We start from the raw sequence: 16,137 nt of genomic DNA, 5'->3' as shown, positions 1-16,137 counted from the left end.
TACAATATAAACTCATGTAACAACTCAGAAACCAACAAACATTTTGCTGCTCTTTTGTTGATGACCTCGACAACACCAAAAAATCACACAAAAAAAAATCACTTTTTTATTCCTGTTACGCTCACCCCAAAGAATAACCGCTACTACAATAGGGAAGAGCTTGAGGAATGTGATATTCTTGGTGATACCTGATTGATGCCATTCCTCTGACCATGAAGCAGCGCACCAGGCTCCTTGATAATAAGCCCCAAATCCGATACATCCTGCCGCATCTGTGAACAGTTCTAAATCGAAACTGGTTACTGCCCCCGACTGCCACAGCAATGTGCCATTAAAGTAAGACAGAAACTGATTTCAGACAAGAAGATCGTCACGAATCCCCCGTGACATCCGAATATGATTAAAACTTCTCTTAACCCCGGACATTGCCGACGACAGTCAATGCAAGAAAGCTCGGCCTATGGGAATAACCCTATGTGCAAAATTTAAGCTTCCTACCAAAGACTGAACCTGCTGCAAAGTCAACTTCTTTGCACTGAACGCCTGGAGCAACATTAACTTAAGCTCAAACACCTTTTCCACAGGTAGCCTCAATATCCTTGTCACTGAATCTAGTTCAATGCCCAGAAAAATGAGGCAAGTAGAAGGGCCTACCATTTTGCCTTTAGCAATCGGAATGTCAAAAGAACCAGCTATAGAATAAAAACAACGCAGAAGATCAGAACAAGCACTCGATCCTGCACTGCCAACGAATAAGAAATCGTCCAAATAGTGAACGACATTGGACGAACCGGATTCCTGCTCAATCACCCAGTGAACAAAAGAACTAAAAGCTTCAAAAAAAGTACATGCAATGGAGAAATACATTGGGAGACATTTGTCTTCGAAATAACTGCCCTGGAAACGAAAGCCCAACAACGGAAAACTCTCGGGATGAATTGGCAGAAGCCGGAATGCGGATTCGATTTCCATCTTGGCCATCAAAGCCCCCGGGCCGCAATGCTGAGCTAAAAATACGGCTGAGCTGAAGGAAGCGTTTCGAACCACACAAAGCTCGTGAGGAATAAAATCGTTGCCCGATCTACCTTCAGGAAAGGACAAATTGTGTATGAGCCTAAACTTTCCCGGTTCTTTTTTAAGGATGACTGCTAGGGGTGACAACATTAAGTCGGCAAAGGGCGCCATGGGAAACAGACCTGCGATACAATCCAAACCAATTTCAGTCTCTAATTTATCTATAACAATTTTAGACATGCTTCGGACTGAGGGACAATTGTCTTCACCGCCAACCCCCATGGATCCCATAAAAGGAATCACAAAACCGTCAGAAAATACATTCGGGTACCTGAGCATCCAAGGCCTCAACTCGCACAGGTGAAGGGGCCAAACTAAGATCTTCATTTCTGAACACCTTTCGGTGCTCCTCCGGTAGAAGCCCCGCCACCCGAAGTCCCATCTTCGGCATGTTTGCCGTATTTGGAAACTGAGGGCCCCGCTCCACAGTTGGAACAAACCTGGTGAAATTTACAGTCCATGAAAATTACACGCCGATTAGTTGAAACGCCAACAGACGTCCCAAGGTCCTGCTCCCGCTCAACTCGCTCCGCCTGATCCGGAGCTGCTTCGAAAGGAACGCCCACTCAACCCTGTAGCTAAGCCGATCGCACTACCCGATAGGGATGTGCAGAGCAAAGGTTTATGTCCATATGTCAATATGTCCAAAGGGGGTCCCATTTGCGGTCAATATGGACATAAAAAAAATTTAATGAGTTGGGTATATGTCCATATGTGCAAAAAAAAAATTTAAACCCCCTCACCCTCTTTAATCCCCCCCCCAGACTTACCACAACTCCCTGGTGATCAAGCGAGGAGTGAGGACGCCATTTCTGCAATCCTTGGCGAGAAGCATGTGACGTCGGCGCCACGTCGAGTGACGCGGCGTCACGTGATTCCCGGCGTTGTCGCGCCGGAAGGCTCGTTCGGCCCAAAAAGAACTTTTGGCCAGCTTGGGGGGGCCTCCTGACCCCCTCAAGCTGGCCAAAAGTTCTTTTTGGGCCAAACGAGCCTTCCGGCGCGAACTCGCCGGGAATCACGTGACGCGGCGTCACTCGACGTGGCGCCGACGTCACATGCTTCTCGCCAAGGATTGCAGAAATGGCGTCCTCACTCCTCGCTCGATCACCAGGGGGTTGTGGTAAGTCTGGGGGGGGGGGATTAAGGAGGGTGAGGGGGTTTAAATTTTTATTTTGGCTCAACAATCGCGATTTCCCACATATCCAACATAGCTATGTTGGATATGTGGGAAATCCGATCGTTTATGTCACATCACTTTTTTAAGTTAAAAAAAAAATATGCGTAGCGTTTTACATATGCGGTCAATACAAATGCACACCCCTACTACCCGATGCAGAGGAAGGAATCTTAGCATTCATCTGCGTAAGCCACGATTCCACGTCTCGCTTACCCCATGACATGAATTTATTCTCTTCCATACGGTCGTGGAAACGCTCGTCGTAGTTTAACCATGACCAACCTTCGTATTCCTTGCTTGCTGCCATAATCGCATCTGTGTAAGCAAGCATCGGACCATACTGGGCACGATCATGGAACCCTATCACGCTTGCGAGCTGCAGAAAGGCTTGAATCCAGTTCAAGACATTCCGCACAACCTTTTTTTGTGTGCTGTATCCCTCTCTTCTTTAGTTCATTTCTCCGCCCCCTCCGACCTTCTAATAGCCGAAATATGTCTATGTACTTCCTCTGCCGGATTTTCTTCTAAAGCGCTCTAGGCACATCCTCCCACAATTCAGAGAATGTCACTAACGCCAGCGCACCCCTATCCTGTCCCTTGTCTCCTTTCTCTATTCCACCACCCGAGGAAGAACTCGATATGCTCGAAGAAGAAGAGGAGGAGGAAGACAAAGAATCAGACGAACTAGATTTGCTATGCTTGTGCTTGCATTTAACCTTATCCTTACTCTTAACCTTTCCACCCACTCCTGATCTGATCATGGGAGATCTCTCTTTTCTGTTCCCTCACCTTCTGGCAATGATGCAGCTGAAATGACACTAACTGACTCTGTTTCCAGCCCAAGCTCACCAATGTTGGACGCACCAGTGACTCTTTCACTTGATGTGGGATCCGTTGGCCTGGCGACACCCGCAACAGCTGAACGAGGATCACTGCTCCAGTCTTCATCACGTGAAGTACCGGGACTTTTGGTGAGGGCCCGGGATCCTGGCATCTGCGAAGACAAAGACAGAGCCGAAGCATTGTTTGCATAACCCCCACCCCCTTCAGTGAGAAATGCAATCATTTATAATAATTCAGAAAATATTGTATTTCATCCAATCCCTAGACTCCCACAGCCCCCATGTACCTGCTTTTACAGCCGCCGGGAGCTCTAATGGCCCTATCTGTAACCAGCATGGCTGAGTGCCACTTTTACTTTAACTGCGGCTCTGCCACGCTCACTGTTGCATTGGGGGGTGGGGAGAGGAATCCCCAGAGCAACCAGCTTCTTTGTGCTTGTGGCTCACTGCCGCATTTAATTTCAGAGTGCTGCCAATCCTCCCAACCCCTCTCAAACCACCCCAACCCTGGACCATGGGATGCCCCCTTCTTCCTGCCCCACTGGCAAATCGGAAGCCTCCTCCTTCTTCCTAGAAGGAAGGAAGCCTCTGACTGGCCCATGGGAACAGAAAGAAGAAAGGCGGCTTCCCATTGGCCCGCGGAGGGCAGGAAAAAGGGAGAAGGGAAGCACAACTAGGCAGTGGGACACCAGGAGCCGTGACCCACTTGCCGGTGCTTGGCAACACACTGGTTGAGAATCGCTGATCTAAATGATTCTACCAGTGCTTTTCAATATATATATAAATGACCTGGAAAGGAATACGACGAGTGAGGTTATCAAATATGCGGACGATACAAAATTATTCAGAGTAGTTAAATCACAAGCGGATTGTGATACATTACAGGAGGACCTTGCAAGACTGGAAGATTGGGCATCTAAATGGCAGATGAAATTTAATGTGGACAAGTGCAAGGTGTTGCATATACGGAAAAATAACCCTTGCTGTAGTTACACGATGTTAGGTTCCATATTAGGAACTACCACACAGTAAAAAATCTAGCATCATAGTGGATAATACTTTAAAATCGTCAACTCAGTGTGCTGCAGCAGTCAAAAAAGCAAACAGACTTAGGAATTATTAGGAAGGGAATGGTTAATAAAACGGAAAATGTCATAATGCCTCTGTATCGCTCCATGGTGAGACCGCACCTTGAATACTGTGTACAATTCTGGTCGCCGCATCTCAAAAAAGATATCGTTGCGATGGAGAAGGTACAGAGAAGGGCAACCAAAATGATAAAGGTGATGGAACAGCTCCCCTATGAGGAAATGCTGAAGAGGTTAGAGCTGTTCAGCTTGGAGAAGAGACGGCTGAGGGGGGATATGATAGAGGTGTTTAAGATCATGAGAGGTCTTGAACGAGTAGATGTGAATCGGCTATTTACACTTTCGGATAATAGAAGGACTAGGGGGCATTCCATGAAGTTAGCAAGTAGCACATTTAAGACTAATCAGAGAAAATTCTTTTTCACTCAACGCACAATAAAGCTCTGGAATTTGTTGCCACAGGATGTGGTTAGTGCAGTTAGTGTAGCTGGGTTCAAAAAAGGTTTGGATAAGTTCTTGGAGGAGAAGTCCATTAACTTCTATTAATCAAGTCTACTTAGGGAATAGCCACTGCTATTAATTGCATCAGTAGCATGGGATCTTCTTGGTGTTTGGGTACTTGCCAGGTACCTGTAGCCTGGTTTGGCCTCTGTTGGAAACAGGATGCTGGGCTTGATGGACCCTTGGTCTGACCCAGCATGGCAATTTCTTATGTTCTTAAATGTATTCTTGTTTCAACACATTCCTATAACTCTCAGCATTATTCAGCAAATGATGGGAATGTGTATGAACAACAGTCTGATATTTGTTCAACAGGATGTAAAGACAAATAATGTTAATACAGGGCTGGATTTTCAAAGGGCTATGCGCGCCGGGCCTATTTTCAAAAGACCCGGCTACGTGCGTAAAACCCCGGGACGCATGTAACTCCCGGGGCTTTACTAAAGGGGCGGTCCAGGGCGGGGTCAGAGGCTCCTGGCACTGCGGCCATTTGCTGCTGTAACAAGGATTGCGTGCCGGCAGTTGGCCGGCGCAAAAGGTAAGGCAAAGGTAGGGGGGGTTAGAGTAGGGCTGTGGGGGGAAGGTTAGGGGAAGAGGTGGGAAGGTCAGGCTAGGGGGAAGGGACGTTCCCTCGCAGGCCGCTCCGATTTTGGAGCAGCCTGGGAGGGAACGGGGGAAGGCAGCGAGGCTCGGTGCGCGCAAAGTGCACAATTGTGCACCCCCTTGCAAGTGCCGACCCCCGATTTTACAACATGCGCGCTCCTGCCCGTGTAGGCCCACATGCACCTTTTAAAATCTACCCCATAGTGTGATTGATTGATTGTATTTACTGATCACATTCTGGGTTTTTTGATTATAACCAAGTATGAGATCTGGGTTATGAGAGGGAGACAGTGCCTTTTGGATGAAACTGAGAATCTGTACAGTATGTGGGATTTAAAGGGGAATGATGGTCCTGCTAACCTACCCTCACTGGGAGACATGAAATCACTTGGACTCTGGTTAAACCGGGAATAAACTCCCCATAAAACAATCTCCTAGTGCTAAAGAGCACAGATTATTTATTTATTTATTTAATGAATTTATAAAGCCACTCTCTTGGCCTTTGATTTAAAGGCCACCCAAAATGGTGCCCAAAGTGAATAAGAAGACATAAAAGATATCACATCCAGCTATATAAAATAAAAGCAAAACAGCAAAGCATAGTAATAAAACTCAGCGGTTTTACCTGTGACACAAATGTGAAAAACAACAGGCTACTATCATCTAAGAAAGAAATGGGCATGCAACTGACTGTCCAGATCAGAATAATTACAGGCAATTATTTTTAGGTCAATTTTAGAAGACTCACTAGAATAGGACTTCCTAAATCTGGAGGCAGTGCATGCAAATCTGTCTCATGCTAGAGGTCATCTGGCACAGTTTTGGGAACCATGCACTAGAGAAATGCTTCGGATAAATAGGTGCTATTTAATAGTTACCATTTGATATAAGCCTGATTCATAGAGAACCCTACCTTCATATCCAGATCACCGCCATTTTAAGGATGTCACACTTTCTTCTGCACATCATTACACTTTAGTGCCTTTCAAGGTCATTAATATCAGGATTATTCCACTAAAATAATGGTTCAACTGTGTTCAGGGTTCAGGTTCTAGAAGAAAAGAGTAAGAATCAGGTTTTTGTGTACACAGTTCTGCAACAGCTGACATTTTATGGTTGTAGGGTTTTCTGTACTGCAAAATATTTTATTAAACAGATATGTATAGTAACATGAATACAGGAGAGCTACAAGTGTGACAAACTGTATGTTTCAATGAATCTCTAAGTGAACAGAAGCTGGCACAACCTCTACATGATACAAAATTAAACACAACATCTTACTGCATGGGTAGTGCAACATTAATATTTATTTGCTAATTTTAACAAATTGAAAATAATAAAGTGAGTATGCCATGTGTAAAAGTTCACACACTTTTCCAGTTGATTCATTACTACTTTAAAAACAAATTGTTAATAAGGCCCAAAATGTTGATTGATTCATTAGACTTCCAATTAGAAAGGTAAAGGCAATCCAAGCTTTAACAAATACTCTGATTTTGATTGTTGTTCTGTCTAATTTTAACAACCATGGGCTCCTCAAAGCAGCTGTCTGCGCATTTAAAAATGAATATAATTCATTCTTACAAAGCAGGGGAAAGTTATCAAAAGCTCTCTAAAAGCTTCCAGTTAGCAATTTCAACTGTCAGAAACATTGTTAAGAAATGGAAGTCACATGGAACTTTTGAGGTCAGGGCAAGATCTGGAAGATCAAGAAAAATCTCATATATAACTGCCTGCAAAACAGAACCCACAGGTCACTGCAAATGATCTGCTGAAAAGTTTAGCTGTCACTCAGGCCCAGTGCTTCCATTAGGAAAACTAGGTGATCATCTAGAATGCTAAAATTGAGGGGGCAGCAAACTCACACCAGCACGAGGTACAGAGGGGTGCTGTACTAAATCCAATATCACAAAGGAAATACTGTGCTGGAGCTGCCACCAGTAGGTAAGGAGGGGGGCAGGGAGATTGGGGGTTCATGTCAAAAGTTTTGTCTAGGCTTCCAAATACTCTTGCACCAGATCTGCTCTTACTGGAGTAGTTGTCCACAGGACCATAGTACAGTGTTGTTTTCACAACAGTCATCTGCCTGGAAGAGTTGTCAGTAGGAAACCTGTTTATAGGACCTTATCACAACAATTATAATTCAAAGTATTCAAAATAAAACCTTGATAAGCCTGAATCTTTTTGGAACAAAGTGCTTTGCACTGATGAAACCAAAACTGAACTGTTCAGCCACAACCACACAAAATACATTTGGGGGGAAAAAGGGAGACACGTCTGAAGAAAAGAACACCTTTCCAACCATTAAACCCAGGGGTTATGCTCTGGGGTTGTGTGGCAGCCAGTGGCACAGGAAATATTGTGTAGGTGGAAGGAGGAATGATTCAACTAAATTTCAACATATCCTAGAAGCATGGTCCTATAGTCTGTGAACACATTAAAGCTGAAAAGAGGTTGGGTATTTCAGCAATACAACTATCCGAAACCTACCTCAAAATCAACCATGAAGTTCTTGCAGGAAAGAAAGATGAAGGCTTTGGAATGGTATTTACAATCCCCAAATCTGAATTGATTGAAAAGATCCCAGGAGATCTCAAACTTGCAGTGCAGGCAAGGAGACCTGAGTTCTGCAAGGAAAATCCAAAAGCAAGAACAGAAAGACTCTTAGATGGTAACCTTCAAACAGGCGGACTGGCGCACATATACATGTGGAGAAGGAGATGGGGGCAGTTGAGGACAAGAGGTGGCAGCTACGGACTATTTTGGAAAGGTGATTTCTGCTAAGAAGACATTTTATTTGGAGACCGTGGAGGAGGCCAATAACGATTCGAGGATCATTTTTAAATGAGTTTGTTCTATGTTGGGAGACAACAGTAAAACAGAACTTAGTTTTCAAGGATGTTCCTAATTGTGATGCAGGGTGCTCGATTTTTGAAGAAAAAAGTTTTGAATTTGAGGAGTTTGGCTCTCGAAGGTCATTCAGAAGGGAAGTGCTCCCAGGAATGTAATCACTTATAATTTATACTTTATTGCATGTTTTGCATTTATACAAGAATTTTAACAATGTGCATTTACACAAGCCAGATAAAGAAAATACCATTTCAAAACTGCAATATATAATCTCTTAGTAATTCCATATACCAAAATCTGGGTGTATTCACATTGAATCTTATAAAGGAAATAGTGGAGACCAAGAAAGAACATGTGCTAAAGAAACATATTTTCCTAAACATAACACAAAACCTGTAGGACTTTGCCGAATTTTCCAATTACCAACTCCTTAAGAAGGATCTTAGGAACATGGACTAGCATCCAAATAGGAACGAAGTTGTTCTGGATCATTGAGTATATATTTGGTATCACCACAAAGCAATAGACATCGACAAGGAAAACGTAACAAGAATTTTACACCCCCATCAGTTACTTCCCCCCTCATTGCAATAAACTTCCTTCTCTTTAACTGTGGTGTTCTCACAATGTCCGGAAAGATTTGGATTGTTGGCCCATAGAACTTTAATTTCTGAAATCTGAAATAATGTCGCAATACATTGTCTCTTTCCGATAGAAAAGAAAACTGTACGAGCAACATTGCTCTTGAATTTATTTCCGCTTCAAAGGATTTTTCAAGAAAATCAGTTAAATTAAGATTTAAGTCTTCTTCATTTTCCTGTCTAGGAACTCTTTCACCTGTTGATAATCTCGTAGGTAAATAATACATAGTTGAAATTGCAGGTATTGCATCTGGTGAATATTTCAATATGTTTAACAAATAGCTTTTAAATAGTTCCATTGGAGACATCATTTTTGTCTTAGGGAAATCTAAAATTCTTAAATTTGCTCTCTTAGACTGATTTTCAAAAATTTCCATTTTGTTTTCAAACAATCTTTCAGACTTAATAAAATTAAATTGAACTTTTTCAATCTCTTTTACTCTCCCTTCCATTGCCTCCAGTTGTTTCTCCACAGTCACCACTTTCTCCTCTGTTACTTGTATCTTAATAATTGCTTCTTGAACTGTAACAGTTAACGTATTAATTGATTTCTGCGTGGAAATCAATATGTTCCTTATTTCTTCTAAGGAAGGAGCAAGAGTTGGAATAGCACTGAATAGGGTGATATTGTTACTGCTACTCACGGTTCCTTCCTCCATAAGGCCTTCACCACTTTTTCCTTGTTGTTCTTGACGTTGTTGTTGTTGGTCCCAATCCTCATGGCTCCTGGAACCCGGTTCCCCAGGGTTCACCGAAGAACATAAGAAATTGCCATGCAGGGTCAGACCAAGGGTCCATCAAGCCCAGCATCCTGTTTCCAACAGAGGCCAAACCAGGCCACAAGAACCTGGCAATTACCCAAACACTAAGAAGATCCCATGCTACTGATGCAATTATTAGCAGTGGCTATTCCCTAAGTAAACTTGATTAATAGCAGTTAATGGACTTCTCCTCCAAGAACTTATCCAAACCTTTTTTGAACCCAGCTACACTAACCACATCCTCTGGCAACAATTCCAGAGCTTTAATGTGCGTTGAGTGAAAAAGAATTTTCTCTGATTAATCTTAAATGTGCTACTTGCTAACTTCATGGAATGCCCCCTAGTCCTTCTATTATTCTCTCCTCTCTTCTCTGGACGCCAGCAAATATTGAGGGCTTATCCATAGGATTTTTTTTCCAAATGAAGTAATTCTCCGAGTTGCCCTAATGGTGGATCCGGAATAGTTGGTGCTCCTGGGCTGAGCGATATTTCCAGGGTCAGGGGGCTCGGAAGCTGCTCCTTACCGGCTCCAGCGACCTCAGTATCCGGGTAATTCATCGACGTTCTAGTGAAAGCTGCATCAATCCTCGGTTGCCGGATATCTTGATCCAGAGTCGAGGTAATGTCACGTACCCAAGCTTTCCTTTTGGTATGAGGCATATTCTTTTTACTCAAAAAGGAGATATCAAAAAAGAGAAAGCTCGAAGCACTTCAACGGTAGCCGGGATCAACAGCCTTCATGTCCTTACAGGTCAGCGGCCATCTTGGTCCCATGTAATCACTTAAAGAAAGCAGTCATTACAGATTTGTGGGGAGGGAGTGCGTGACTGGTCACATTTACTGGAATAAGAGAAAGAAGATAAGACTAAAAGGAATTTGAGACAATTTCTTTTATTGAAATTAAATCCATGGTGAAGGGGGAAAAGAAGTCTAAATGGTTTTTTTTTTTGGGTCCTTGTGCATCTTTTTAAATTCATTTGGCTTCCGGATGCGGTTCTGAAGGGACATTGGAGCGTGGTTAATTCCTCATTAATGGAGGGATTAGTCCCGGAGATCTTGGAAAAAGCGGTTACCCCAATTGTAAAGACTGTGGATGTAGGCCAGAGGATGTGCTCTAACTATAGACCTATAGTCAGTTTGGCTTTCGTAGCTAAGGTGTTAGAGAAAGTTGTAACCTTGCAGGTTTCTGAGTTTCCAGAAGAGGCACATAAATTAGATCCTGCTCAAGCCGGGCTCCAAAGGAGGTGTAGCATGGAAACCGTCATGGTGGATAAGGGGCAAAGAGTTTTGATAGCACCTTCAGACCTGGTGCACCATGACATTCTTGGGTCACGTTGCCAGGCTTTAGGGTTAGAGCGAAATGTTTTGAATTGGATAAGGAGTATTTTGCAGAAAAGAATGCAGTTGATAAATTTCCAAGGGTCTTCTTTGCAGGTGTGCAAAACAATTTGTAGAGTCCCACAAGGATCTGTGCTGTCCCCCTTACTGTTCAATATGGGGTAAATTTTAAAAGCTACGAGTGGGCGTCCATGTGCACGCGCTACCCGGCGCGCACACATGGATGCCCGATTTGATAACATGTGCGCGCAAGGGGGGTGTACAATTGTGCACCCTGTGCGCGCCGACGCCCGGGGCCTTCACCCATTCCCTCCCAGGCCGCTCCAATTTTGAAGCGGCCTGGGAGGGAACTTCCTAATCCCCTAACCTAACCTAACCTCACCTCCCTTCCCCTTCCCCTAACCCTCCCGCGCATCGGGCTTTGAAAATCTGGCCCTATATATTTGGCACCATTGGGAGGTATTATTCAGTCTTTTGGCTTTACTCCTTTTATGTATGCAGCCGACACTCAAAGTTTGGTCCCTATAGGATAGTGGTTCCCAACCTTGCCCTGGGGACCATGCAGGATATCCATGCATATTCACTGTGGATATCCTGAAAACCCGACTGGCTGGGGGGTCCCCAGGACAGGGTTGGGAACCACTGCTGTAGGATCTGCCCCAGATTTGGTTCCTAGCCGGCTTGGGGATTGTATGTTAACAGTATTTGGTTGAGAGAGAGAATTATTTGGTTTTACATTTTAAAAAGACATAAGTACTGGAAGTGGGAACAGCTTTGCAGAAATAGCTACAATTTGAAGGGGTTACAGTTACAGCAAATTTATTTATTTATTTGTTTTTATATGCCGGTGTTCGATTTACATATCACATCGGTTTACAAATAATTTATGACCGGTACAGTAGTAGATGATCCGAGAATGATGACGTGAGATTCTTAGGGGTGATGGTGAATACTAATCAGACGCTGGAAAGCCAGATAAGTACAGTGTTACTAACAGCCTATGGCCACCTGCAGTTAGTGAGGCAATTAAAATATTTTTTTGAGTTTTAGAGCACTAAAGACGGTGGTATTTGCTTTGGTCATAGCAGTAATTAACTATTGTAACACTGTGTATTGGGGCCTTCTTGATGCTATGTTGCGAAGGCTCCAAACAGTCCAACCATGGCTGGAAGAATTGTCGTGGGTAGATCCAGACGGGAGTCAGCTATTCCTCCGTTACACTGATTACTTGTGAAGCTGCGCCGTAAACTTGAACTTCTTGTATCCCCTTTTAAGATTTTGCGTGGAAATTGCCCCCCCCCCCCTCACATGGCGCGCAGGTTAAGCTGGAAAACATCTGCTAGAAACGTACGCTCACAATACAGCTGCCGGCTCCAGCTTCTGTCAGTTAAAAGCCTTTCAGCATGTCAGATTACAAAATATTTCTATGACATGGAACGATCTTCCTTTAGGGAGGAGAACAATCTTATGCAGTTCCGTTGCCAAGTGAAGCCTTGCTTGATGGTGTCTCAGGTGAGATTCCTCTGTATTACTGTCAGCAGCACTAGCCAACCTAACCCTCTTTGAAATGGCATCCTTGGTATTTGGCAGCTTTGGAAATGGTTTTTTAAAGCAGACGTCAAGCTCTTTTTCATTGTCTGGGAGAAGCGTTTGGTTTTAAATGATTTTATCGTAATTCTATGCTGCTCGTTTTGTACCATCACCTTGGAAGATTGTATTGTAAAAACTGGAAAGTGATTTATAAATGTCATAAATAAATAAATCAATATGGATGCGCAGCCAGATCCATGGCAATTTTATATCCTGCGCACACATACACTTGCATCTTATAAAATAGTCCTAATTTTACAAGGGTGCGTGCAAGGCCATGAAGTGAGGGAATTTTATAACAGGCGTGTGTCCACGTCATGAGCAGTTTCAGCAGCTCGTCCACCAGTTTGCCCAGTCTACAGCTAGGTCCTCCAAACCCCCCCTGGTTCTTTAGCCTGTACTCTCCCCAGTTATCCCAGACCCCTCAAACACTTCAAAGATGTATGGACATTTTTTTTTATTGAGACCTACACCTCCTCCATAGCAGAAGTAACTTTACGCTAAAATATACCTGGTCGTACGCCCAGGTGCATAGGTACTTGAGTGCATATCTCTTGGCCCCACCCCAGAATACCATGCCCTGCCCAAACCCCGCCCACATTCTGCCCTTTTTCCCCAAAGCAAGATATTTGCACATTGGGACTAGTGCATGCATGTGGGTGGCTTCTAAAATCGAATGGACATGCGCATGGGCTACATGCATGCCCATCTCTCAGTTTTGGTGCACGCCTGGCTTTAAAATTCATCTTTTAGCTGGCTACAGGAAATGTTTGGAAGCTATTATTTCTGTCAAAGAAGATGTTTCAAAGTACTGCCTGAAAGGATGCACAAACTTTTGCCTTTTTTCTTAATCTGAATTGTAAAAAATTACAGAGTCGCAGTAATAATGCATTAAAATTTGCAGAAAGATGTACCATATCAAGGTTGTGTCAGCTTCTCTTCACTTAGAGATTCACTGAAACATACAATTTATTTATTTATTTGACAGTTTTTCTATACGGTCGTTTGGAGACACCATCACAACGGTTTACAAATCACACAATAAACATATAAGATAACAAAATTATAATCCAAATTATTATAAAATGATACTAAAAATTCAAGTAAAATAATAAAATGAATAATAGCGTCAAAAGATAAAACTTAAAAACATTGTTACATAAATATAAAGTCATTAAGAAAGCATAAAAGAAAATAAATTCCAACCACAGATTTGAGAAAAGTAGCCAACGAAGTCTCTCCAACTCTAACAAAAATCATTAACTTATCACTTAAAGAAGGAAACATGCCAGACTCACTAAAAGGAGCAATAGTAAAACCAATTCTAAAGAAAAAAAACAGCGATCATCTAGTCATGAGCAATTATAGACCAGTATCAAACCTGCCCTTAATTGCAAAGTTAATAGAAAAAGCCATACAAAAACAATTAACAGAACACTTAGAGAACAACAATATACTGTACCCATCACAACATGGCTTCCGCAAAAACTTCAGCACTGAAACACTACTACTTGCACTAACAGACAACATCATGAGAGGGTTTGACAGCGGTAAACAGTACATTTTAGTAATGCTTGACCTTTCAGCGGCATTCGACACAGTTAACCATGACATATTGATAAATAGATTAGAAGAAATAGGACTAAGCAACTTGACAATCAAATGGTTTAAATCATACCTAAATAACAGATACTTCCAAGTACAAATCAAAGAAGTAATGTCAGAGAAAATAAACCTTCAAACAGGAGTTCCACAGGGATCTGCCCTATCCGCCACATTGTTTAACATATACATGCTGCCGTTATGTCACCTACTAGCAGGTGTAGGAATTTTGCACTACATCTACGCCGATGATATTCAGTTAATACTCCCAATTGACGACACAATTGAAAAAACACTAAACATAGCAAACATGTACCTAGATATAATAAAACAACTTCTAAACCAAATGGAACTAGTGATCAATATAGATAAAACCGATTTCTTACAGCTAGAACGAAAAAACATAACAATCATCCAGAACCCAATTACACTCAACAACAACCAAAAAATACATCTAGCTGAGAAAGTAAGAAACCTGGGAGTGATAATCGACCCAGAACTAAGAATGAAACAACATATATCTCAAAAAGTAAAAGAAAGATACGCCAAACTTAGGTCTCTCAGAAGATTAAAACCACTTCTAACGCCCACCAACTTCCGATCAGTCTTACAAGCCTTAATCTTTTCCAGTACAGACTATTGCAATGCCCTCCTACTGGGCCTGCCATATACCACAATAAGACCATTACAGATTCTACAAAACTCAGCGGCAAGAATTTTAACTGGGAAAAGTAAAAGAGAACATATCACTGAAACCTTAATAGAATTATACTGGTTACCCATTGAACAAAGAATACAATACAAAACTTTATGCACCATTCATAAATTAATACACGACGAAAAAGCAGAGTGGCTGAACACAGCCCTCCGCTTACATACCCCTCGCAGAAACCTAAGGTCAGCAAACAAAGCACTGCTAACTATTCCGTCAGTCAAAACAGCCAGATTAACACAAGTAAGGGACAGGGCCCTATCCCTAGCAGGACCTATAATATGGAACACCATGCCGGCAGAAATCAGATTGGAAAGAGACATCAAAACATTCAGAAAAAATGTAAAAACATGGCTATTTAAGCAAGCATACCACAAAGAGAATCAAGAGTAGAACCCAGGGAACTGTTAGTTGCGGTCAAGCAAACGCCCACACAAACACACTCCTTCCTTCTTAAAGTGTATCTTCTCTCCTATATTCTAATTTCTTCCTTTATCTTAAACAACAAAGAACTAAAGTTAAGTAACACCAAACTTTTTTAGCAGAGTTAGAAAAAATAGACATGACTTATAACACTCAACAAATAGTACTTATTCTGATATAATGTTACAGTATTTTTGTTGGCACCTGTTTAAGAGTTAGAATTCTAGACACTTTATTCAACATAGTTTTTGTGCCTTATTGTGAACCGTTGTGATGGCACCCGCTTAACGACGGTATAGAAAAGATTTTAAATAAAATACATTTTTAAATAAAATAAAGAACAAAATCATAAATACTGAGAAAAAAAAACCAAATATTTGACTAGAGTGCCTAAACCTTTGCACATAACTGTATACCTCCAGGCCCCTGAACGGACTCCTTATTCAAATGAGTAAACCCCTGTACATAAGGAAAAAAAAAAATCATCTGTCATTTGACAAATCTCCAAAACCTCATGTTATCTTAATTTAGAATCTCACTATTCACTAGGGAAGATATGTGTGTGTTTTGTCAAATCAAATCACCTTAATAGTTCCGGGGTTTTTCCCTCTTCAAAGTTCTCTGACTGTAATGCTTCTGAATGAGCAATTAACTGCCTCACCTCCCCCTTTTTTTCCTCATCGAATCATCTTTTAACTTGTTATGCCGTGCGCGCTAGGAATGATCCTAGCTGCAAAAAGGACAAAGCGAGACACATGTGCTGAAATGCCTCCGGAAAAATCACCCGATCCTAAGCTTTAAAACACTTATAAAGAAAATCTAAAACTCAGCAAACACTTATTCATAAAATCATATTCTCATGCATCAAAGCACTGCCCTGAGTTTCCTTTCGAGTCGCGAGCGCCCTGCAATCTACACTACATTTCCCAGCGTGC

General features: G+C 42.2%; 1 long non-coding RNA gene across 2 annotated transcripts in view; it reads right to left on the bottom strand.

Moving 5' to 3' along the window:
* LOC115087579 overlaps positions 1–16,137 on the bottom strand; it is a 37,223-nt gene that overhangs the window by 20,700 nt on the left and 386 nt on the right. The window contains exons 1-3 of one of the 2 annotated variants that reach the window (XR_003855545.1): positions 15,787–16,067; positions 6,199–6,336; positions 3,101–3,245 (exon numbers count right to left, since the gene is read on the bottom strand). This is a non-coding gene — a long non-coding RNA (uncharacterized LOC115087579). Of the gene's footprint in view, positions 1–3,100; positions 3,246–6,198; positions 6,337–15,786; positions 16,068–16,137 lie in introns of those variants that run through there. The other variant, XR_003855544.1, reaches the window with a different exon arrangement.

This window comes from Rhinatrema bivittatum, chromosome 3, assembly GCF_901001135.1.
Source record: "Rhinatrema bivittatum chromosome 3, aRhiBiv1.1, whole genome shotgun sequence".
In the NCBI taxonomy this organism is placed as follows: Eukaryota; Metazoa; Chordata; class Amphibia; order Gymnophiona; family Rhinatrematidae; genus Rhinatrema; species Rhinatrema bivittatum.
The sequence above is the reverse complement of the archived record's forward strand: the minus strand, read 5'-3'. Positions and strand labels throughout refer to the sequence as shown.